We start from the raw sequence: 27,167 nt of genomic DNA on the forward strand, positions 1-27,167 counted from the left end.
AAATTACTCCTCAAAAGAAATGGAAACTAAAAATATGACTGCACACTTAGTGTTGAACTTATGGATTCATGTAGGATACTACTGGCTTAAAGTTCTCCTTACAGGTTTTAAAAAAACGGAGTTTTGTTTTTGGTTTTGTAAATATTATTCCTTGTATCAGCCCTTTTTCTCATTAAATGCAAGTGAATTTGTTATTTTACTTAAAGCTGCTGTAAGAGTTAATTTAATACTTGATATTACTTTTGAAACTAGTTTTTGAAGTTTGACTTGAAAGTATAAATTAAACGTAACTGTTAATATATTGGCAGGCTGTTCGTAACGGATAACAAATGTATGCTGCGTACTTTCAGAACTAGTTGTTGCCCTATGTGTAGATACTTCTCAGCTTATGTGTATTGTGGCCACCAATGCTTTTAAGCAATCAATTTCGTATGTATTAGTGCAGATAATATTTAAAAAAAAGTAAGTTTTTCTGATTGCGAAGAAAATTAGTTTTTGAACCATAATTTAGCTCACAAGAGCAAAAAAATTTTAAGGAGTGAAGCCTAAGTTAGATCACCCGCAATCAACTAAAAAGATCATAAATGTCAGGTTAGAAGACTTTTTTTATTAAAAGATAAACACAAATTCGGTATCGCTATTTAGTTTTCCCAGTGGAAAGACATGTTGACTGAAAGAACAAGCAAGAATGTGCTTAAAATATTACCTCCTCAACATTGCAACTCAACTGAACTCTTTCACTGTACAGTAATGAAACACGAAAGGTATTATTAGTTAGGCATGATATGTTTCTTATTTGAATGAAATCAAACAATTGATTCAGATCCTTCGTGTTCACATTTTTCAGTTCGCTTTACTTTTTTCAAGTAGGGGAAATGAACTAGTTATAGGCATGGTTGCATCTTTTTTCAAAATTTGGATTGTTTTTAACTACTATGTAATGGTTCTAGTTCATAGGGGGAAAAAACAACTCACACGGTATTAGAACATAAAAATGTAATTTATAAAGCTGTGATCTTTCCATTAATTATTTTCAACTATGATTTACATATATCTTTTCGCGTAAAAAAAGAGTACCCTGATATGACCAGTTATGGTCTCACTTCTTTTGTTATGGTCACTGTGGTATCGTTATACACAATTGTATATTCGATAAACAATTTCATCTGTCTATGGAAAGGAAATTGCGATTTGTTTCACCGTTGTATGTAAACAAACCTTGTGGATTGGATCTAGAACTTTCAGATAGCTTTTTGCCGTGGAGCCATAAATTTGGCATCCATAATCAAGTTTTGAGCGTATTAGAGCCCTGTAGATTCTTAAGAGAGACTCTGTATCAGCACCCCAGGAAGTGTTCGATAAGACTTTAAGGATATTTAATTTTAGTAAACATTTCTTTTTTAACTCTTATATATGCGGTATAAATTTGAGTTTGTTATCAACTGTAAGACCGAGGAATTTTCCTTGATCTTTTACAGCTATTGGTTGATTGTTAAGGAGAAGTGTTGGATTAGGATGAAGACCTCTTTTACGGCAGAAGTGGATACAGAAAGTTTTTTGAACAGAAAAAGTAAAGCCATTTTCCTCCGCCCATTGTGTTACTTTATTAATAGCCATTTGAAGTTGTCTTTCAATGATACTCATGCTCGATGAAGAGAAAGATATTTGAAAGTCATCAACGAACATGGTACATTTGACAGCGGGAGGCAGTTGTTCGATTAAGCTGTTGATTGCAATTAAAAAAAGAGTTACGCTTAGTACGCTTCCCTGGGGAACTCCTTCTTCTTGAATAAATGCATCTGAAAGAACAGACTTGACACGTACGCGAAAATTCGGTCTCTTAGAAAATTAGAGAGAAAGATGGGTAGATTACCTCGTAACCCATACTCGTGCAGGGTTTTGAGGATCCCATATCTACAGGTACGGTCATATGCTTTTTCAATGTCAAAAAATACGCTCACGAGATGTTTTCGTTTGAGAAATGCTTCTCTTATTGATGTTTCGAGAAGCAATAGGTTGTCTATTGTGCATCTACCACGCCTGAATCCACTTTGATATGGAGATAGCAGATGATGCGACTCCAGAATGTATATCAGCCTGGAGTTGACCATCCGTTCCATTATTTTACATAGGCAGCTAGTGAGAGCTATAGGTCTATAGCTCTCAGGTTTTTCAGAAGGTTTATTGGGCTTAAGGATAGGAATTACTGTTGCTTGACACCAGGATTTTGGGAATCTGTGTTCCGAATCAATTCTATTGAAAAGATGCAGAATATGTTCTAAAGAGGACCTGCTTAGATGTTTTAACATACTATTGTGAATTTCATCTGGACCTGGTGATGTGTTTTTTGATTTTGTAAGGCAGCATTCAGTTCTTGAAGGGTGAATTTTGTGTTGTATTGATTAAAACTGTTTGAATTAAAATCTAGAACTTTTTGTTCTTTGCGTGATTTGATGGTTAAAAATTTTGAACAATAGTTATTTGCACTGGAGACTTCTGCCAAATAAGTCCCCATGCAGTCAGCCACCTCTTTGTGATCAGATAAAATACGACCGTTATTCTCCAAAATGGGTGCACAAGATATATTGTAGTTGCCAACGATTTTTTTTATTTTACCCCATACGGTCTTTGATGGGGTGGACGTCGTGATTGTGCTGACATAGGTCTGCCACGAGTCCCGCTGGCACTTCCGTCGAATCCTTCGAGCTTCAGCACGAGCTCGATTAAGTGCCACGAATTTTGTGTGGTTGGATAACGACGAAACGTATTCCATGCCTCTTTTTGTTTCTTATGAGCCTCCTGACAATAGAGGTTCCACCAAGGCTTAGGAAACTTGATCCTGCCTTTAGTGGTTTTTGGTATGGCAGCGTTAGCTGCGTTTAGGATAATGTCGGTTACTCGCTTTACCGCTACATCGATATCAATATCAGTTACGTCTTCTGATTTAATTTCTGCCAACTGGGTAAATGCTGCCCAATCAGCTCGATCAATGCGAAGTCGAGCTTGCTGACGCTACTGATGGCCGCAGCGTCCAGTAGAGGTTATCCTGATCGGAAAGTGGCCACTGGAGTAGAGACCACCCTCCACCTGAAAATCCCAACGTGGCAGAAAAGAAGGTAAGCATATTACGAGATCGATTGCATGGTAAGATTGGGTAGAAAGATAAAAATAAGTGTTTTCACCGTTATTAAGGATGCAAAGATCATTGTCTTCAATAAAATTTTCTATTGTTAAACCTCTACTGTTGGAGTCTGGACTCCCCCAGAGAGGATTATGGCCATTGAAATCCCCCAAGATGACAAATGGGGGAGGAAGTTGATCAACCAGTGTCTGCAACTCCACGTTTCTTAAGTCATAAGAAGGTAGGATATATACAGAACAAACTGTGAACAGCGAGTGAAGGTGAACGCGCGCAGCTACTGCTTGCAGGGATGTGTTGATATTGAGTTGGCTAGATGCATTATCATTGTTGATTAGCAATGCCACTCCTCCACAACGACGGTCTCCTGACAAGCAGTCCTTGCGGTATATGTCAAAACCTTTCAACCTCGGTCTATCAGCAGGGGACAGAAATGTTTCTTGCAGACAGAATATGGCCGGTTGGTGATATTCGACAAGATCTTTGATGTCTGTGACATTATGCGAGTAACTCTGACAATTCCAAGAAAGAATGCTCAGGGCCATGAAGAGAAAAGGAAGGAGAAACGGCCAGAAGAAGAAAAAGCAGCTCATGAAGGAGGATGGTCCGTCCACCCTTCATCGTCGGATGGCGGAAGATCTTCAAAATCTACATCCTCGTCCTCCTCCTGGGGAGGAGGTTGTTGGAATTTTTCAATTTGGGACTTGGTTAATTTTACTTTCGTACTAGAGAGTAAAAAGTCCTCTTTTTTAAAATTATAAAGTTTTGGGGGTCTCTGTTTAGAGGCTACCCCGATTTTTTAGCGCGTTTGAATATTTTTCTTTTTTTCACTAAGTTTTTTCAAATTCTGTGTGAGTAGTTTCTTTTCATTAACAGTAACAGATACAGTATTTGTTTTTTGTATTTGTTGTTGATTTTGATTAGTTTCCATAAGAGAAGATTTGGGGCTATAATTTTGTTTATTTGATTTGGTTGTGTTTACAGTTTTGGCATTAGTAGAAGCATCTGTTTGGGTATCTGTTTGTGTGCATACAGACTTCAGTACCTTTTTAACGGCTGAAGCATATGAAACACCTGTTGTTGGTGTGCGGGATTCAACTAGTTTTCTTGCATCTGGATAAGATATTTTTTGTGTTGTTTTAGTTATCTGAATTTCTTTTTCTGTGAGCCATTTTGAGCATGATCTGGAGTATGAAGGATGGTCCCCTTTGCAGTTTGCGCATTTGTAGGTCTTGTTACATGTATTACTGTCGTGTTCGGGCTCTGCGCACCTGGCACAGGTGTCAGTACCACGGCACGCAAACTTCGAATGTCCAAACCGCTGGCATTTGAAACACCGGAGTGTATTTGGAATATAGGGGCGAACTGGGCAAGAGAGATAGCCGGCTTTAACATGTTGCGGGAGGACAGGCGTATTGAATGTCAGAATGACATGTTTGGTGTTTATTATTTCGCCGTTCCGTTTGATGGCGATCCTTTTGACTGAATGTACGTTTTGATCCTTCATTCCCTCCAAGATTTCCTCCTCGGGTGTAAAAAGAAGGTCGGGTTCAGAAATTATTCCCCGTGAAAAATTAAGAGTTTTATGTTCTGAAGTTGTAACAAGATATGGACCAATTTGTGTGATTGCCATTATAGATTTAATTTGTTTTGTATCTTTAATTTCAACTAGAAGTTCACCGCTGCGTAGTTTTTTAACAGATTGATATTCTCCTATTAAATGAGTGAGCGCTTTATTTATCAAAAAGGGGGAAACTTTGCTTAAATTGAGGTTTGGATCGTTGCGTTTAATAAGAAAAAACTTAGTTGTGCTCGACAATACGTTCTGACGCTCCCCGCAGGGGGGAGAAGGGTTATTTATATTATCGTCCATAAATAAACCTGGGAACTAGGGGGAAAAGTGGGGTTAGCCCCTGTGTAGCCCGCCTACACAGAGGTAAGGCTGCGTACGACAGGGTTCGCCTGCTATCCCTGAAGACTCCCGTTTGAAGCACCGACTACCCCCGGTACCACGCAGCCATCGGTGGGTTGACACACCTTGGCTTAGGGGTTTTCGTCCGCATTTGGTAAGTGTGTGATGAGGGAAGGAAGGGAGAAAAATCCCCTCCCGCCGATATTCTGTTTGAGCAACTGGGGGTTCACGACTCCTCCCAAGAGCTCGCCCCGAACTCACCACACCGCAAGCCGCCCCCCCCACCACGACAAGGTAAACGGACACGGGGGGGCAATCATCCCTCGAACATCATTGAAAGGGACAGGTATGGAGGTAGCAGTGTTCTTGTTTGGGGAGGCATCATGCTTGGTAGCCGTACAGACCTTCACATCTTCGACGCAGGTTCAGTCAACGGGACCCGTTATTTTAACGAGATTCTTCTTCCATATGTGCGTCTTTTTAGAGGCGCTAGGGGTCCGCAGTTCCTTTTCATGGACGACAATGCACCATGTCATCGCACAGTAGCTGCCGAACAGCTCTCAGAGAGTAAGGATATTGAACGTATGGATTGGCCGGCACGATCTCCGGATCTCAATTCCATCGAGCATGTATGGGATTTTTTAGCCAGACGCTTGGCAGCTTGTACCTTACAACTAGTAACGATTCGGGAGCTTCGATTGGCGCTGCAAGACGAATGGTCAGCAATGCCTCAACAACTCATTGACACCCTCATTCTCAGCATGGGCAGACGCCGTGAAACCTGCCTAGCAGTCGGGGGAGATCATATCTCCTACTAAAGACCGGATGTTTCTTGCTGGACACCCATCACAGGGATGTTTCAGCCTTCAGTCGCATTGCGCTCCATGCTACTTTTTCAATAAAGCTTCTTTTTATCCCTCTGATTTCTCCTTTAGTAAGTGTTGCTTACATTACACATATCCTTACGTATTGGAGATCTTACAGTATTAAATGTGTTGATTTAGAAAGTTTTTGTACAAAGTTATATTGAAAAAACTGTCTCGTCCTTAATTTTTGCACACCAGTGTACGAGATCTCATTATGTATATATATCTAGTGTTTATAAATATGTGTAAAATGTAATGTATGTAGCCTAACAAAATATTTTAATATTACAATGTGCACACAGTGAATTTCTGTTTTTGAAAGTTGTGCTTGGACATTTTTTTTTTCAAAATTTTGTTGAAAAGGGGAAATGTGGTATCGTTATACCCCATTGTATATTCGATAAACAATTTCATCTGTCTATGGTTTGGTTGGTTGGTTGAGTTGGTTTTTATGGCGCAAGAGCCCTTGAGGGCTATACTGCGCCAAACGATATTTTATTATATGCTATTTATTTTTTTATTAAAGAATATAGTAAATAAAAGCATATTTTGAAGGAGAAAGCATAAAACTTCAAGTGTCAATATTAAAAAAGTGCAGCCGATAAAAACATTTAAACAATTTGAAGATAAAGACCAAATGGACGAAAAAATATCTTGAGAAACAAAGGAAGGACGAAATCACATAATGACCAGACAAACACTAAATTAAAAAGGAGAATCCAATCTCCTGGAGGAAGGAGTACAAATTTCGATGGGGTGGCTCTCCCAGCAACTCCTTCAAAGATGGGTTAAAATTATTAAAATATTTATAACGAATTAGATTAAAATTTGGGCAGTTGCATAAAATGTGCAACACTGTCTGATTTACATCACATGTAATGCATGTTGGAGCTGGTTCATGACATAAGAGATATTTGTGGGTGAATCTGGTATGTCCAATGCGAAGTCGAGCTAATAAGACTTGCTCTCTCCTGGTGATATTTAATAATCCGAAACCTCTAGTGGAGGGCTGGATCGAATGCAGTTTATTTTGGATTTCTGAATTCCAAGTCCCCTGCCAATACACGTTGAGGCTTACAACGATGGCGTTTTTAATATCATTGAAAGGGATACTATTATCAACCAGGATACTTGCAGCTCTGGCAGCTGAATCGGCTGCTTCATTGCCTGCAATGCCCACATGACCAGGGATCCAACAAAAGGTAACTTGAAAATTATTTTGCATAAGGTTTTTGTATAAAAGATATGACTGGATGACTATAGGATGGCTATTATTATCGCAATGAGTGATGGCTTCCACTGAACTCTTTGAGTCAGTGAATATCACCCACTTTCTATGAACAGATTGGGCTATTGATTCTAGAGATGAAAATATTGCTTTTATTTCTGCAGTAAATACCGAGCAAGATGTGTTTAATTTTTCTGCCGTAACTTGATCATTAATTATTGTGGAAAAGCCGACGTGCTCGTTTGCTTTTGATCCGTCAGTGAAAATGTGTTTATATCCAGAATATTTGCTTTTGATCTCATGAAAGACTTGTTGATAAACTGTATTGGCGGTAGTTTGTTTTGGGAATTTTGAGAAATCATTGATTATAGAAGGTATGACTTCGCACCATGGTTCAATTAGTTTTATTGTGTTAACGGTTTTGAAATCTGATAGCTGCAGGTCTGAGAGTACCAGACGCATTCGGATCCCAAATGTTGGGGTCATGGAAGGCCGGTGTAGAAATAAAGCAACATTAGATGGATTAAAAATGTGGAGATGTAGTGGGTGATTGGTGCAGGGTTTTGTTTTGAAGTAAAAATTTAAAGAAAGTTTGAGGCGTCTATTGTTTAGAGATTGTTCGTGTGCAAGGATATAAAGACTGTTGATAGGCGAAGTTCGAAATGCTCCTGTGCAGATGCGCAGTGCCTGATTATGTATTGGATCCAGACTTTTCAGATAGGTTTTTGCAGCAGAGCCATAAATTTGACATCCATAATCAAGTTTTGAGCGTATCAGAGCCCTGTATATTCTTAACAGAGACTCTGTATCAGCACCCCAAGAAGTGTTCGCTAAGACTTTAAGGATATTTAATTTTAATGAACATTTCTTTTTTAAATCTTGTATATGCGGTATAAATTTTAGTTTATTATCAAATGTGAGACCAAGGAATTTTCCTTGATCTTTTACAGCTATTGGTTGATTATTGAGGAGAAGATTTGGATCAGGGTGAAGTCCTCTTTTACGGCAGAAGTGGATACAGAATGTTTTTTGAGCAGAGAAAGTGAAGCCATTTTCTTCCGCCCATTGGGTTACTTTATTGATTGCAATTTGAAGTTGTCTTTCAATGATACTCATGTTTGTTGATGAGAAAGAAATTTGAAAATCATCCACAAATATGGTACCTTTTACAGCGGGAGGCAATTGGTCAATTAAGCTATTGATTGCTATAATGAATAGAGTTACGCTTAGTACACTTTCCTGGGGTACTCCTTCTTCTTGAATGAAGGTATCCGATAGAACAGACTTGACGCGTACACGAAAAGAACGATGTTTCAGAAAATTGGAGAGAAAGATGGGTAAATTACCTCGCAACCCATACTCATGAAGGGTTTTGAGGATCCCATACCTCCAGGTACGGTCGTATGCTTTTTCAATATCGAAAAATACGCTCACAAGATGTTTTCGTTTAAGAAATGCTTCTCTTACTGATGTTTCGAGAAGCATTAGATTGTCTATTGCGCATCTGCCACGCCTAAACCCACTTTGATATGAGGATATGAGATGGTGTGACTCCAGAATGTGCATCAGTCTGGCGTTTACCATCCGCTCCATGACTTTACATAGGCAACTAGTGAGAGCTATAGGTCTATAGCTCTCAGGTTTATCTGATTGTTTATTTGGTTTAAGGATAGGGATAACTATTGCTTCACTCCAGGATTTTGGGAATCTATGTTCAGAATAAATTCTGTTAAAAAGCTGCAGAATATTTTCTAATGAAGACCTGCTTAGATTTTTTAACATGCTATTTTGAATTTGATCTGGACCTGGTGATGTGTTTTTTGATTTTTTTAAGGCAGTATTTGGTTCATGAAGGGTGAATTTTGTGTTGTATTGGTTAAAAATGTTTGAATTAAAATCCAGAACTTTTTGTTCTTTGCGTGATTTGATGGTTAAAAATTTTGAGCAATAGTTATTTGCACTGAAAACTTCTGTCAAATAAGTCCCCATGCAGTCAGCCACCTCTTTGTAATCGGATAGAATACGACCATTATTCTCCAGAATGGGTGCACAAGATGTATTGTAGTTGCCAACGATTTTTTTTATTTTACCCCATACGGTCTTGGATGGGGTGGACGTCGTGATTGTGCTGACGTAGGCCTGCCACGAGTCCCGCTGGCTCTTCCGTCGAATCCTTCGAGCTTCAGCACGAGCTCGTTTAAGTGCCACGAGATTTTGTGTGGTTGGATAACGACGAAACGTGTTCCATGCCTTTTTTTGTTTCTTATGAGCCTCCTGACAATCAAGGTTCCACCAAGGCTTAGGATACTTGATCCTGCCTTTAGTGGTTTTTGGTATAGCAGCGTTAGCTGCGTTTAAGATGATGTCGGTTACTCGCTTTACCGCTACATCGATATCAATATCAGTCACGTCTTCTGATTTAATTTCTGCCAACTGGGTTAATGCTGCCCAATCAGCTCGATCAATGCGAAGTCGAGCTTGCTGATGCTGCTGATGGCCGCAGCGTCCAGTAGAGGTTATCCTGATCGGAAAGTGGCCACTGGAGTAGAGACCACCCTCCACCTGAAAATCCCAACGTGGCAGAAAAGAAGGTGAGCATATTACGAGATCGATGGCATGGTAAGATTGGGTAGAAAGATGAAAATAAGTGTTTTCACCGTTATTAAGGATGCAGAGATCATTGTCTTCAATAAAATTTTCTATTGTTAAACCTCTACTGTTGAAGTCTGGACTCCCCCAGAGAGGATTATGGCCATTGAAATCCCCCAAGATGACAAATGGAGGAGGAAGTTGATCAACCAGTGTCTGCAACTCCACGCTTCTTAAGTCATAGGGAGGTGGGATATATACAGAACAAACTGTGAACAGCGAGTGAAGGTGAACGCGCGCAGCTACTGCTTGCAGGGATGTGTTGATATTGAGCTGGCTAGATGCATAATCATTGTTGATTAGCAATGCCACTCCTCCACAACGACGGTCTCTCTCCTGACAAGCAGTCCTTGCGGTACATGTCAAAACCTTTCAACCTCGGTCTATCAGCAGGGGACAGAAATGTTTCTTGCAGACAAAATATGGCCGGTTGGTAATATTCGACAAGATCCTTGATGTCCATGACATTATGCGAGTAACTCTGACAATTCCAAGAAAGAATGCTCAGGGCCATAGAGAAAAGAGGAAGGAGAAACGGCCGAAAGAAGAGGGAGCAGCTCATGAAGGAGGATGGTCCGTCCATCCTTCATCGTCGGATGGCGGAAGGTCTTCAAATTCGACATCCTCGTCTTCCTCTTGGGGAGAAGGTTGTTGAAGTTTTTCAATTTGGGACTTCGTTAATTTTACTTTCTTGCTAGAAAGTAAAAAGTCCTCTTTTTTAAAATTATAAAATTTTGGGGGCCTCTGTTTAGAGACTACCCCAATTTTTGCGCGCGTTTGAATAATTTTCTTTTTTTCCACAGTTTTATTTTGTTTTTGATCAGTTGGTTTTTTTGAAATTATTGTAGATGGGTAACTTGAACTCGGGATTTGTGTACTTAATATTTTAGTTTCGTTACTATTTTTTTGTGGAGGCTTAGGGGTATTGAGTTGTTTATTTTTTGATTTAGGGGAGTTAGTTGATTTAGTGCTGGTTATTGTATTAATAATTTGAGGATCTGTTTGTGTGCTGGTAGAATTGAATACTTTTCTTACTGCTGCAGCATATGAAAGTCCGGCTGAAGGCGTACGAGACTGAACAATTTTTCTGGCATCTGGATATGATATGTTCTGAGTGGTTTTGATTACTTGTATTTCCTTTTCGGAGAGCCAGTTTGGACATTTTCTAGAGTAGGACGGGTGATCTCCTTTGCAGTTGACACATTTATATTCCTTTTTGCATTCATTGCTGTCGTGGCCGGGCTCAGCGCACCTGGCACAAGTTTCTGCACTACGGCATGACAGTCTGGAATGCCCAAAGCGCTGGCACTTAAAGCACCGTAGCGGGTTAGGAATATATGGTCTAACAGGGCAGGAGAGATAACCAGCTTTGACACGTGAAGGGAGGATAGGCGTACTAAAAGTCAGAATAATATGTTTAGTATTCTGCATTTCGCCATTGCGTTTAATAGTGATCCTCTTCACTCCACTTACGTGTTGGTCTTTCATTTCTTATAGAATTTCCTTCTCTGATGTAAATAGAAGGTCTGGCTCTGAAATAACTCATCGAGAAAAGTTAAGAGTTGAGTGAGCTGTAACTGTACATAGATATGAGCCTAGTTGTTTGATAGCTAGAATAGGTTGAACTTGTTTAGGATGTTTGATTTCAACTAATAGTTCGCCAGTGCGTAGCTTTTTTACTGATTGGAACTCGCCGATAAGATTTATTAATGCCTTGTTAATTAAGAATGGGGATACAGCGGTGAATGTTAGATTTTCGTTCCTTTTGATAATAAAGAATTTTGCAGATGTAAGCGATTCAGTCTGACGCTCCCCACAAGGGGGAGAAGTGTTCTTTGTGTTTATATCCATAAAAAAACCAGAGAACTAGGGGGAAAAGTGGGGTCTAGCCCCTGTGTAGCCCCCCTACACAGAGGTAAGGCTGCGTACGACAGGGTTCGCCTGCTATCCCTGAAGCCTCCCGTTTGAGGCACCGACTACCCCCGGTACCACGCAGCCATAGGCACGGTTGACACACCTTGGCTTAGGGGTTTTCGTCCGCATTTGGTAAGTGTGATGAGGGAAGGAAGGGAAAAAAATCCCCTCCCGCCGATATTCTGTTTGAGCAACTGGGGGTTCACTACTCCTCCCAAGAGCTCGCCCCGAACTCACCACACCGCAAGCCCCCCCACCACGACAAGGTAAACGGACACGGGGGGTCATCTGTCTATGGAAAGGAAATTGAGATTTGTTTTACCGTTGTATGTAAACAAACCAACCTTGTGTTGACATTACTTTACATTACGACATTGTGATTCCTTCAGGTCATTCACCTTTCACTGCACATTGGCAACGTCTTGACATGGGGATATAAGAAAAAGAGGAAGTTTTGAGCGTTGCTATAAGCTGATGGCTAGGTGTGTGGGTTTTCGTTTTTTGGAAAGTGTGAACTTGGATATCTTTTAATCTGTGGATAATTTTTGGTGATGTATTTAATTTTGGTTCATTTGTTGCTTTTGTCTGCACAGCATAATTCAAAAGAGTCGATTTCTTTAAGCTAAATTTGACTTTGTGTAATGAAAAAGATGTTACTATTAGCCGATAATGAAGAACATTAAAAAATCGTAATTTCGAAACTGTGTTACAATTATTTTTATGCTTGTGTTATTCTGTTACACATGTTGGTTTTTGTTCTGTTGGGAGTGGATTAGATGCTAGGGGGGGGGTTATTGTGGCGCATATGTACTTAAGTTCTTTTTTTGATCACGGGCAAGAACTTTCGCTTTTGGTGGCTCTGTGTTAGTGCTACCGGTTCTCCACACCAGTCACTATTAGTGGTCATGCTAGTTAAATTCAGCGGTTTTCAAAAATTATGCAAAAGAAAGCATTTACTTTGAAACACTTTTTTTTTATTATAACATAAGACAAGTTTAATTTACCAATTCCAGCATCATTAAAATTACAAAATCGATACGTAAGAAAGTGTCTTTGACAGATTCATGTGAACAAAAAGAGTAAAAATAAATAGCTAACTATTCTGCTGATTTTTTAAAGTTATCGTCAGCCAAATACAGCTTATGTTTTGTCATCAATTAACTAGTATGTTGTGGCCATCACGAAACTTTCTTCTATATTTTTCCTTTTTCTGATCCCTCCCCATGCTTGACGAGGAAGCAATATTCCCAACAAAAACAAAATTACACATGCAAAAACTTGACGACCATCCCAATGTCTGAATTATTGTAAAAACAAAACAAAGAGCGAAAATTGAAAGTTACTTTAAAAGCCTTACTTGAATTAATTACAAATATTTTATTTATTAACAAACATAAGATGGCAACAGTTAAAAATTTTAAATTATTGAGATAATATTTCCGATTATTTCCATACAATTAAAATCACGAGAAATACGCAGACGACAATCTATTATGATTTATCTTTCTTATTGTTGCATTAATAAAACTATTTTTATTCGCAAAAAAAAAAAAGAAAAAACCTCTTGGAGCGATTGGAGTCAAAATTGAACCAAAGCCTGTTTACGTATGGATTCACATATATTCCAAATTTCAACCAGAACGTAGCATTACTTCTTGAGATAGGGCACTCACAATGAAAAAAAAAAGAACGGGCGATTGCGCTACCCCCTTTTTAGCTGTTGACACCAAAATAAAATCAGCTCTTATACCCACTAAGGGCTACTTGTCAAAAATTTTTTGTTTGATTCCGTTCGTTATTTCTTGAGATACAGCAGTCACAATTGACGACAAAAAACGTTCTATAACTCAACCCCCGTTTGAGCTATTGACACCAAAATTGAATCAGCACCTGCTCCTGTTAGGGGCAACATATGGACCAAATTTTGTTTGATTCCGCAAGTTACTTCCTGAGGAATAGCAAGCACGCGTAACTCAAAAAACGTCCCATTGCTCCACCCCCCTTGGAGGAATTTGCGCCAAAAACCAATGGGCACAAGTTCACATAGGGGCACATATGTGTACCAAATTTCGTTCAATTTCATGCGGTAGTTTTTGCTGTAGAGCGGCCACAAAAAAACTGGTCACACACAGACGTGACACACATACACACACATAGACAGAGACATTTTCCAAAAATAGTCGAAATGGACTCAGCACACCTCAAAACGTTCGAATCCGTCAAAATTCGAAAATTTGCACGAATCCAATACTTTCTTCTATATATTAGATATAGAAGAAAGTAAAAATCATTTCTAGTAAGAGTGGCAAAATAATCAATCATGATGTATGGCACAAAACTGTACTTGACTACATATGGGCTCATGAGTTTGAAATGAACTTAAGTATTTTAATTAATCTCAAAAATATACCAGTGAGGTAGAAAAAAAGCCGAGTGTGTACATACCAATACAACTGCGATCTAATAATAAACAGCAACATCAGAAACTTAAATGCAAGGAAAATTGCATTTTTCCCTAAACATAGATTTAAACAAAAATACAAGCAATCAAGTGATCAGACAAAAGCGGAGCCCCCCTCCCCAGGGTTTAGTTCCCAAGCACGCTTGGTATTTATTGACCGATTCAAAAGAAGAAAGGCTAAAAGCATAGATAAAACCGATGTTCTAAATGTTTTTGGAGTCTTCTTGAAAGAAACTATTTTGAAAATATGTTGATGGTGTTACTGAAATATAGATCAAAAATTGTTATTGACAATACATGACGAACCAGCCCATTACTGGCGGAGTGTCAATAACTAGTTTTACCCCAATTTCCATATCTTTCGTGGTAAATTCCGTGAAAGAAATTTTTTACGAGTTCTGATCAAGGTCGTCAGGTGCGAAATTGTTACTGTACCTACTTACTGCCTAATTCATCAATTGTCTATCGTGAAAATTCTAATTTGTACGAGTTTGTGAATTTGTTTCGATGTGATGGAATTGAGAGATAAATTTTTAGGACTGGGGGAAGATAAGGGTAACATTTTTAAACTGTTCATGAAGTTAAAAAAGTTTGATCTGTTTAATTCAATTTTAATCCAAAGTTAAACAGTATTATCATGGAAAGGAAGTGATGAAAGGAAATGATGAATCAATGGTTCCTTAAAGCAAAATAGGTTCAGTTCGAAAGGTTAGTAATATAGTGTGACTCTAGTAACTTGGAAGATTGACCTTTGGCTGCGCCCATCAACATTTGAGTGGAAAGAGGATCAATTCTTAGATTGACACAACGCCAACATTGTTATCGCAACTTAAATGGGTGTCCCTTATCTCTGTGGGGGCAAGCGGCATTTTTAAACCTAAAATCGTCAGAAGTCGTTCAGAGCCAGATTTAATGAAATATAGTTTAAATTTGTTATTTGTATACGAACATTACTTAATAGTTTTACACATGTATTCAAAATGAGATTTGCAGTTGCTATTTAACTAATTAGATGTTTCTTTTTTCAGGATTGGATGTCTTTCTTTTGTAAATAGCTATTTGTAAATATTTTCTTCACCTTTGTAATGTGCATTGGAGTATTAAAAGGAGTTTCCTTTTTTAATATGCAAATATACCTTAACACCAAGGCTGTGTTATGGATGAATGGACAGGAGCAATTAAATCTAGTAAGTAATCTCTAATAATCAATATTTTTTTGGTGTTTAAGTACCAATATCCGTTTGATTTCACTCTATTGATGGCTTTGGCTGTAAATTAGCTAATATATTTCTCAACATAAGTGTTTTTTTTTCCTTGACATGGCAATTTAAAGCTGCATCAGTGCAGAAAACGATTCACTTTTAACCTTGACAAATGGAAAAACTCGCTGCCTTAACATCGGTCAACTTCACAACCTGGAAATAAGCCTAAATAAAGCGTTCTATTGCATCTAAAAAAAGTCACATATAATGGAATTCAGCTGATTTACAGTATAAGCCATCCGTACAATACATAGTTAGCGACTTGCTTCCTTAAAACATACCTTAAATCCAGTAGATGTATGTACCCTCATTTAATGTTATGCGATACCACAGTATAAGCATTTAACTTCCATAAATCATTGTTTGCGATAAAATTAATCTTAATAATCAAAAGAAGTATTCAAAAACAAATGTTTTGGTAGTGCTAACATTTTGATTTTGAAATCCCCTCCCGCCGATATTCTGTTTGAGCAACTGGAGGTTCACTACTCCCAAGAGCCCCCCACCATGACAAGGTAAACGGACATGGGGGGCTGGGGGACAAGATCTTTGATCTCCGTGACATTATGCGAGTAACTCTGACAGAAATGTTTATTGAAATTAAATATTCTTGAAGTCTCAGAGAACACTTCTTGGGGTGCTAAAACAGAGTCTCTTAAGAATCTACAGGGCTATGATACGCTCAAAACTTGATTATGGATGCGAAATTTATGGCTCCACGGCAAAAAAACTACCATAAAGTTCCGGATCCAGTACACAATTAGGCACCGCGCATCTGCACAGGAGCTTTCCGAACCTCACCTATCAACAGTCTCCCAATTCTTGCTCATGAACAATTTTTAAACAATTAAGACGCCTCAAAATTTCCTTGAACTTCTACTTCAAATTAAAACCGTATACGGATCACCCTTTACACCTTCATATTTTTAATCCATCTAATACTGTCTTATTTCTTCACCGTCCTTCTGCAATCCCAACATTTGGGATCCGAATGCGCAATGTGCTCTCAGATTTGCAGCTGTCGGGTTTCAATACTTTCAATCCAATAGAACTAATTGAACGATGGTGTGAAGTAAATACATCTACTATCAATGACATCGCTAAATTCCCTTAAGAGACTACCTCTGATACAGCTTACCAGCAAATATTTTATGATACAAAATGAAATATTCGCGGAATATAAAGTCATTTTTAATGACTGATCAAAAGCAAGTGATCACGTCGGCTTTTCTACAATTGAAGGTCACGTTACGGCAGAAAAATTAAACCCATCTAGCTCGGTATTTACTTCAGAAATAAAAGCCATATCTACATGTCTTCAATCAATAGCCCAATCCAATTACAAAAAGTGGGTGATATACAATGACTCAAAGAGCTCAGTGGAAGTCATCACTCTCTGCAATAATAACACAGCCACCCTATAGTCATTCAGCCACATCATTTATACAAAAATCTTATACAAAATCATTTTCATGTGTTCTTCTGCTGGATCCCTGGTCATGTGGGAATCGCAGGCAATTAAGCAGCCGATTCAGCTGCCAGAGCCGCAAGTATCCTGGTTAGTCCCTTTTGATGACATTAAAAACGCAATATCTGAATGCCTTAACACGCATTAGCAGCGGACCTGGAATATTGAAACGTAAAATAAACTGCATTCTATCCAGCCCTCGGCTAAAAATTTCAAATCTTTACAACTTACCAGGAGAGAACAAGTTTTATTAGCTCGACTTTGCATTGGTCATGCAAGGTTCACTCATAAATACCTCTTATGTCGCGAACCAGCCCCAACGTGCATTACATGTAATGTGAATCAGACAGTGTTACATATTTTATGCAACTGCCCAAATTTTAATCAAATACCTTTTAAATATTTTAATAATTTTAACCCTTTTTTGAAGGAGTTGCTTGGGGACCCACCCCATCTCAATTTATACTGCTTCCTTTAGGAGATTGGATTCTCCTTTTTAATCGAGTGATTGTGTTGTCAAAATGTGATTGTCCTTTTCTTGTTATTCAAGGTTTTTGTCAACATATTGTTTCATACGTTATTTAATTCTTTTTAATGTCTACATGTTTTTTATTACTTATTTTAAACTACCTATGTTTATACCATTCTCCTGAAAACACGCTTACTTTAATCATATCCTAACTTTATATTTATCAATATAATTCATTCTAAAAAATCGTTTGGCCCAGTATAGCCCTAAAGGGCTCTTGCTCCATAAAAAACAAATAAATAATTTGAGTTATGGTTGGTTGGTTAAACACCAAATGTGTTATTTTTCTAAATATGAACTTAAAAATGAATGTAGATAGTGTTACGTTAGACACACCTAAATGTAGTACGCAATACTACCTAGATTATATTTTAAAAATTATCAATTCAGTTTTATTCCCTTAATTTTGTTATTTTTTTAAGTGATTTATCAATCGCCAAGCAGAAGGCTAAAAATGGTGAAGTATACTCTGTCAGCGAGTCAAGCCATTCCGAAGAGCTTAGAAGTAATAAAAGAAGGAGTAGAGAAAACTTTAGATGCATGAATGATTGCATCAGATGTAATTGCATGAGAAACATTTTGATGCATTTAATGTTGATTTGTCTTCATAGTAATGTGTGGAATGATTTTCTTATAATTATTAGGTTACCTGTTTGATCATGACTCATGAGTAAAAAATTTGCATAAGAAGAAATTTTCAACATACTTAAATCTTTAAAGAATCATTTCATTAACATCTTTTCAGACTATAGCTCGGATGAAACATTAATAATTGATGATCCTGCACAGTCATTTTATGATACTAAGCCAGCAATTCCAAATTTTCATGATTTTAAGCATAGAAATCAAAGTACGCTTAAACTTTTTCTGACGTGTAACTTCTCTTGCGTATCGAATTCGTGTGTGAGCATTTTGCATGAAATATTGCTAGCAAGTCTCAAATGCAACATATGTAAAACATAATATATATGATTAAAAAAAATAATTTCAATTTTTATAATAGAAATATGCCTTATTGGTTCAGTAATTTGCATGACAAAATTTTCATTAACATTATTAATGCAATTACGCAGGTTTTCAAAACTTGTAATAAAAATTTTCAGTTTGATAAACAAATCTTCAAATTTGCTGCTATTTTGTACTATTACAATTAATATCCAGCTAATTTCACTTTTCATTATTTTAATTAATTCAAAAAATATTTCATGCTGTATCGAAATTTATAGTTTCCACCCAATTAACTGCAAAACTGCAACAGGAGTACTGGGTAGCTGCGATGATAAATAGTGCTTAAACCCATTTGAAGGAAAGTACTGCTTGGATGTTTTGCACCTAGTCTACTGTTCGGATTGGCTCGGAAATGGACTTTTTCTATAATGGTGGTTGGACACTTTGATTCGTATTTTTTGCAAGATTTTTCATTTTGGAATGTGCATGCAATATCTTCTTTATTATTATTTGCAGGACAGAGCAGGTAGCGGGTTGTTGCAGCAACTCAGAATCCCAAATCCCGCGCATGCACATCTGGACGAACCGACTTCAAATCAAAATTTCCTCTCTGTGTTTCAGGACGACTACAACGCCAGCTAGTACAGAATATTTTATTTTAGTTAGCATTTTATTTCTTGAGCATATACGTAATGAATGTTCTCTCAGTTAATTTCGTTGAAGATGGCCACAGAAAAATCATGGAATATGCGAGTAAAAGTTTTTCTAAATTCCACATTCGTATGGTACGCTCGTACGATCATTGAGATGCAAAATTATATTCTAAAGAGGGGAACAGTTGCGTTTCGTGGTTTGACACATTACCCTATATATATGTGTGTGTGTAAGTCAGCTTCTATTTAATTGAAAATACGGCCCAGAACGTCATACTTTATTTATATCAAAGAAATGAAAAAGAAAAGCAGAAAAGTTCACTCAAGGTACTAACTAAAACAAGTGAAGTATCAAGAGCTATCAATGAGGAGTGGCAACCTTTGTCTACTCGGAGCTTTTTACAGTATCTCTGAATTATGTGATTAATTTTATGCTGTGTTAAGTAACTTATATTTAAATTTAATAATTTAACAATTTTCAACAACCCTATATTTGCTTAATAAAGAATTTTTAAAAAAATCATGACAATCTATAAGCAATAAAAGCTTCCCACACAGTCCATTTTTCATAAGTGATCCTCTTTGTTACACTATATCCAATTTTATTGATTGAAATTATGAATTTCATTTCATTTCTTTTTTTTTAAAGAATAATTTTCTTATATGAAATTGTTTGAAAATAAAAAAAAAATTCGTAATTCAAAACGTATAACTTTAAATGTTTTTTTTTCCAAATATGAACTTAAAAATGAATGTAGATAAAGTTAGACACACCTGAATGTAGTAAACAATACTACCTAGCTTATATTTTAAAAAATAATGCAGTTCCGCTTTATTCACTTAATTTTGTTATTTTTAGGTGATTTATCAATCGCCAAGCAGAAGGCTAAAAATGCTAAAGTATACTGTCAGCGAGTCAAGCCATTCAGAAAAGCTTAGAAGTAATAAAAGAGGAGAGAAAATCCTCGTTACATGAATATTTGTTATGTTTTTTTATTAAGCTTTTTTTTTATATAAATTTGTTTTTGTTATGCTGATTTGTCTTCATAGTAATGTGCGGAATGATTTCTGCACATTACTATGATTATTAAGTAACCAGTTTGGCATGACTTCTGAGTAGAAAAATTTAAAGAATCATTTCATAAATATTTTTCAGGCTATAGCTCGGATGAAACATCAATAACTGATAATCATGCGCAGCCATCATTTTATGATGCTACGCCAGCAATTCCTAATTTTCATGATTTTAAGAGTAGAAATCAAGGTATGCCTAAACTTTTTCTGAAACAAAACTTATGTTGTATAGAATTTTGTGTGTGAGCATTTTACATGAGAAGTACCGCTAGCAAGCTTCAAATGCAGCATATGTAAAAATTGATATATAGTCCTCATTCAATTTTAAATTAATATATGTATTGGGCGAGTGCAAAAGTTCATGCGGAGTTGCAATAGATGGCGTTAGAACGGGCGTAACGTGTTGTCATTAATACCACTATCTACGTAAGTCAGATCGTTGGAAAGGTGACATGTGCAGCTTTCATTCCAATCAAAATAATTTGTGCAGATACAAACTGCTTCGAGAAAGATTATTTTTAAAATGAGTGTTGATAAAGTGCATTTACGGCATGTTATGATTTACGAGTTTCGGAAGGGAATAAAAGTTGCAGCAGCCGTAAAAAACATTCAAGACGTTTATCAAGATCAAGCACCAGCTAAACGAACTGTGGAAAAATGGTTCGCAAAATTTCGTTGCGGAGATTTTAAGCTAGAAGACGAGTCACGCTCAGGTCGACCTTCCGACATTGATGACGACGTTTTGCGTTCTTTAGTTCAGAATACTCCGCGAATTTCAACAGAGGAAGTTGCTACAGCACTTAACGCTGACCGATCAACCGCTTTTCGGCGTTTAAAAAAAATTGGATTTGATTTAAAGCTCGATATATGGGTGCCCCATTTGTTGACCGAGAGCAACAAAATCCAGCGAATTTCTGCTGCCGTATCTTTACTCGGGCGGCTCAAAAACGAGCCGTTTTTGGATCGATTAGTGACGGGCGATGAAAAATGGGTCCTGTACAACAACGTTCAGCGCAAACGCACATGGAAACAGGCAGGTGAACATGGTGACGCAATGGCAAAGGCCAGTTTGCACCCGATGAAGGTGATGCTCTGTGTTTGGTGGGATTGCAAGGGTATAATTTATTTTGAGTTTCTCCCCGCCGGCCAAACGATCGATTCGGCAAGTACTGTCGTCAATTAACTAATCTGAACCAAGAAATCAAACAGAAACGTCCGAGTTTCTCAAATCGCAAAGGCGTAGTCTTTCATCAAGATAACGCTAGACCACACGTTTCAAGACAGACGCTACGCAAACTGAACAGCCTGAAATGGGATGTCCTAACTCATCCACCGTATTCTCCTGATATCGCACCATCGGATTATCACTTATTCCGGTCATTGCAAAATCATTTAAATGGAAAAAAACTTGACTCTTTGAATGCCTTACAAAACGTCGTGTCTTCGTTCTTCGAATCTAAACCACGCAGTTTTTATGATCGGGGCATCCGTATGCTGCCAGAACGTTGGAAGAAGATTAGAGACAACGATGGAGAATATATCATTGATTGAATAAAGAGTTTTGCTTGCCTAATCACTGTATGACTTTCTTTCACAAACTCCGCACGAACTTTTGCACTCACCCAATACTTATGCACTTTTGGGATCGTCAGGATATCAAGTTGCAGCTTGTACTGAGATGAGTCCAACTGATTTGTCTTGTAAAGCTATATTTATATACTTAAACTGGGGTTTTCTCCAGCCATTATTAGTATTTTTTTTTTTTTTTTGGAGAATGTTGTGTTTTTACTCATCTAAGTTCATGTTCAATTCATGTAAAAAATGGAAGATCTAAAAATGCCTAATTTTGGTAATAGACGTACTGGTATGTCCGTTACCATTGATCTACCCAATTATTTTCATCAAATAATAATCATTTTTTGGTATGATGTTGTTTAACTAAAACTAAAAGTTTATGTTTTGGAAGTTTTCTGCTTAAAAAATAAATTTACGGCATCATTTTAAACCAAATGTGGTAACTGACATAGAAAAGCCAGTCAGGAAAAATTCATAAGCATTTTTAGACATATTATCTATTGTTAAAAAAACTTTAACTAATCAGAACCTTAAATATTGTGCAAATATAAAATACGAAAAGAAAAAATATAATTGATATTTTCCTTCTTAAATAAGTAGTCTAACTTATCATCCTTGTGTACTATTTTTTCTAACTAATTGATAGATGCCTAAACATGAACTCAAAACAAAAACTATGTTGCAAATATAAGCATTACTAACACAGATTCAAAAATCTGCAACCTTGCACCTTTAAAATGAGGTATCATTCAAGCTTTTAAGGCAAATTTGAATTTTTGAGAAAAAGTTTAATTTGAGATGATTTTGCCCAACATCTTACCAGCAGGAAAAATTCTGTAGGAGTTTTGCCATCTAATATGTTCCCCGCTCGCATCATTGCTTATGAAAACCCAAACAGAATCACTGCTTATTTCTACCTTGGTCATGAACAAAAAATTGAAATAAAGCAAGTTCATCTTTTGAAAGAAGGTTATCAAGACATAAAATCCCAGATTTTTTTAGAAGTTTTTTTTGACACATTTTATTCTGTTTTTCTTTTCATATTTTTGGACATTTACGAACAGTTTTGAACAGGACGGCAAAAAACTTGCCAACCCTGCTTTAATTTGCACACATGCATAAACAAGCAAATTTGGTTACTATTATCAAAATAAATAAAATCATCTGCAATTTTCACTTTGTGTAATGGGCTTTGATACATTTTATTCTGTTTTTGATATTTTCTCAAAGAATACAATTTCTCTAAAAATAGTTTGACACTTTCGGACAGGTAGGTGAAAACTTTGGTTTTTATCGTAGTGCTCAAAACCTTGCCAACCCTGCGTGAACTATTGTTGATTTTTATGTCAAAGAGATAAAAAATCACATCATTGAATAAGTTGCTTCCCGTTATGAAAGAACTTGGGAAACTCAGAATAAAAACAAGTATAGCGCCATTTTCTCCATAAAGTTGGATTCAAGTGGAAAAGGTAAGCAAAATGTAAGAAAAGCACCCAGGAAGAATGAAAATATTGTTCTGAAAAGAACCAATAATTCAAGGAACATTAAGAGATTACATAGCGTAGGCAGATCTGTACTTACATTGATAAAAACCTCAGTCATACAGGTAAATTACACAGGTATTAAAGATAATTTTAAAGACTCTATTCCGCTTTGCGTACTTTGCTACATATTAGCATTGAATTATAGCATTTTTGTTTCTAATATCTTCCAGGAATTACAGCCAATCACAACAGAATTCAAATATGTTTGAAAAATGGGCTAGTGAAACTAGTTCGAATGCCAAGAAATTCTGTTATACTTATTGATTGTGTCAGGTCATACCATACAAATATCCGAACTCCAACAGCAGCAAAAGTAATATTTTGCATTGGTTTCCGGCAAAACTGATTGCTCATTCCCTAAATTAAATCAAAGTGGGAGAGTTAGAACTCTTGAGAATAAATGCCTCTACTCATGAAACAAACAAGTTTAAGCAATTGTACATGAATACAGCTTTCAAGTGCTTTACGTCCCACCTTACCAGTTGTTTTAACGCAATTAAGTATGTTTGGGCAGACCATGAAAAGAGGAACATAAAATAAAAATCCCAAAATAGACTTGAACATGGACTCGTTGCTCAGAGAAATAGAACACACCATTAGCAAAATATACAGCATTAGGTGACAATCTCACTCTAAAACTTGGGGGAAGACTAACTTTGAAGAATTATATATAATCCCCTCAAAATTTTAACAGATGCTGAAGAAAGCAAAACCCGATGGTACAGTGAAGCTACAGTATCGGCAGAAAAGAATGAGGATAATGCTTGAAGTTTTTTTTTTTTTTTTCTGATATAAGCTTTAGTTTTGTACAGATTATTATTCTCTTTTGTGTCTGCAACTTTTCATGATAATCTTTTTGAATAAGTTTTGAAAAAGCTGTTCTGATCTCATGAGAGCCATCTTCATCATTAGATTTTTTTTTTAATGTATTGCATATATTTTTGTTTAGGACGAAAATGCTGCTGTAAATCTAATAGAAGTACGGCCTGAATTTTTTGCACAAGAAGTTTTCACTAAACCAGTATTTCAAAGAACAAGGGATAAATTAAAGTTTCTAAAAAAAAGGCCAAGCAACACATTTAATAATTGAATCCCAATTGAAAAAAAAAGAATTATATAATCCCTTCACATAGTTATTTCTATAAATACACGGAAAATTTTATGTTAAAAAGTCAACCAGCTGATGTATGATGCTTGAATAAGAATTTTTTTTTTTAACTGAAGGGCAGAGTGAGTACCTTACAAAAAGAAAATCTCAGTAAAATCTATTCCATCTAATGATTATATTTTTTATCCAAAATATAACTATTGTAATAATTTCTGAAAAATAAAATAAGGATTTATCTTGGGGAGAACAATAAGAAGGGAGCTTCGGATGACTCAAAAGTTATAGCCGGCAATGTTTCCGCTCATTTCACCATATTCGTAAGAACGCTTGAAACATTTAAAATTCGTCCCGATACATATTTCTTTCAATGTTTGATGAAGTAGCGATTTCTGCGATGAGAGATCGAGTCGAATATAGGGTGGATGTGCCAGTTATGGCAACTTCCCGATGATATCCCCCCTAATTAGACAATGAGATCTCCCGAACCAATAGAATTTGCTTCAACATTTCTTCTACCTTATATTTTGTTTGGCTCACTCCCATTGGCTAGGTTTTTTTAGTTCTAAAATATCTTTAAAAATTCAGAAAGTTTGTATTACAGTGGATGTTGTTCATTCTTAAGCAAAGTGCTAAGGGCTGAATTTATGTAATCTGAAAACATATGGTACACAACTTTACTTCTTTAGATTTTGAAACTTTTATTGAACTCACTGAAAGGTAAGCTCTAATTTTAATGTGCCATTTTGACATTATTGCAGCTTATATACTGTCAAATGCACATGGCCAAAACTGGTACTATGCTGGTCTACCAGCATATAACAGAGGGGAGGATTTTCAGTGTTATTTAGCGTATTATTTGTTTAAAAAGAATTGTGAGTATAAAAATGAGGACATGTTTATAAATTTTTTAGAAATAGTACGTGACGTTAATTGGGCAGAATATCAAATTAAGCAAAAATAAGGAATTTTTTTTTTGTCAAAACTAACACAGTTGAATAATTTTAACGTAATAATAATAATAAAAAAGAGGATAATTTCCGTAAGAGCGGGACATATGTGCACGGCCTGATGCGGGGGTGGATGGAAAAGAATTTAAAAAAGAGGTAAGTGCACTTACTTTTAAGTATTGTGTTCTTAGATAGTTAGTTTTTGATATCTTTGTTACATATATCGTGATGTTTATTGTTGTTTTATGTTCTTTTAATGATTGTCTTCTTAATGTATTTGTTGCTCAGTCCAGTCGGTGCCAAAAAAGCATCGCCAGGAACGATGTACGACATATCTTGTCATACATCGTTCTCTTGGCGACACTTTTTTGGTGCCAACAGGAAAAAGTTGCCAAGGGTGGGGTATATCACATCAGTTCCCTAGTTTTGACCATAACAGTGAAATCCTAATCACCAGGTAAAAATTACTTTTGAACTAAGCTCATTAGGACAATAATTATAATAAAATAGATTTTTAGAAAACAACAAATGACAATACCTGTTATGATGAGTTAATAATTCAGTGTTATTGAGACAGTAAATTTTAGTATATTTTTTAACAGTAGTGTTTATCTTTCAACTTGTTTAAATTATCAAATTTTTAACCTTAAATAACTGCTGTACATTATGTAGTTATTTAGATAAAATTAAGAAGAAAAAAAAAGCACTTAAAAGAAGAATTTCACAACGTTGAAAAAATTGTTTATCAGATAATTATTGGGTGATCAGCAGCTTATATAAATTGAGCCTCCCCCCTCCCCTCCCCTATTAAATTATAAAAAATATTTTTCTTGTGTAGCTCATAGTGCTATTTTCCTGGATGGTGCGTCCTCAAGTCTCGTGCACCACGGGGGTACACTACTGGTGATGAAAGATTTCTAACCCCTAGTCCAGCTGCCTATAAAGACTTATTTGGTGTTTTTTCTTCCTATTAGATAACGACCATGGCACCAATAAAATTAAAGAAACGATTTTGTTATTCACCAGCTAAGGTATCAAATGCACTGCATGCAATTCGCAAAGGTATGCCAGTTGCTACAGCAAGTCGAACATTTGGTGTTCCACGATCAACCATACGTCATAAAATTGCAGGACGAGCTCCCGAATCATCAGGACATTCTGGTCCACAACCCATCTTTGGTATTAATACTGAAGAAAAAATAGTAGACTGGCTTTTAAGTATAGCCAAAATGGGATTTCCAATAAACAAAGAGAACCTTTTAGATTCAATTCAAATGATTGTTCAAGCAGGAGAAATGAAAACACCTTTTGAAGAAGGTAGGCCCGGAAGAAGGTGGTTTGAGTTATTTTTGAAACGTCACCCAAGGGTCAGCCAGAAACATTCAGAATATCTTAGCAAAGCTAAGGCAAGTATATCTGAAGAAAAAATAAGAAAATGGTTTGAGGAAAGAGAAAATGTGCTAAAGTGCCAAGCGTCATAACTTCGGATATTGGTCGGGAGTATTTAGAAACAAATGAGAGGGAAAAGAGAGAAAAAGAAAATGCTAAGATAAGGAAAAAAAGGTCTAAGAAAAATAAAGACAACAGTAATGATTGGAACTGTAATGTGTGTCAAGCAAGTTGGATATCAGAAGATAAAGAAGGCATTTGTGAAACATGGACACAATGTGATCAATGCAAGAAACAATATTACTTTACGTGCATTCCTAAAACTTACATTAATAAATTTCAACTTAATATTCCAGATTCAGATGACGAAGAGTATAATTTCTTGTGCATGGAATGCACAGATAAAGATCAGGACAGTGATGAGTGAACTTTCTTTTCCTTAAAAAGGTCTTCATGACCAATGACAACTGGATGGCCATAACTGGCACATGGAGGGGCCAT

This window comes from Uloborus diversus, chromosome 9 (genome assembly GCF_026930045.1).
Source record: "Uloborus diversus isolate 005 chromosome 9, Udiv.v.3.1, whole genome shotgun sequence".
NCBI lineage: Eukaryota > Metazoa > Arthropoda > Arachnida > Araneae > Uloboridae > Uloborus > Uloborus diversus.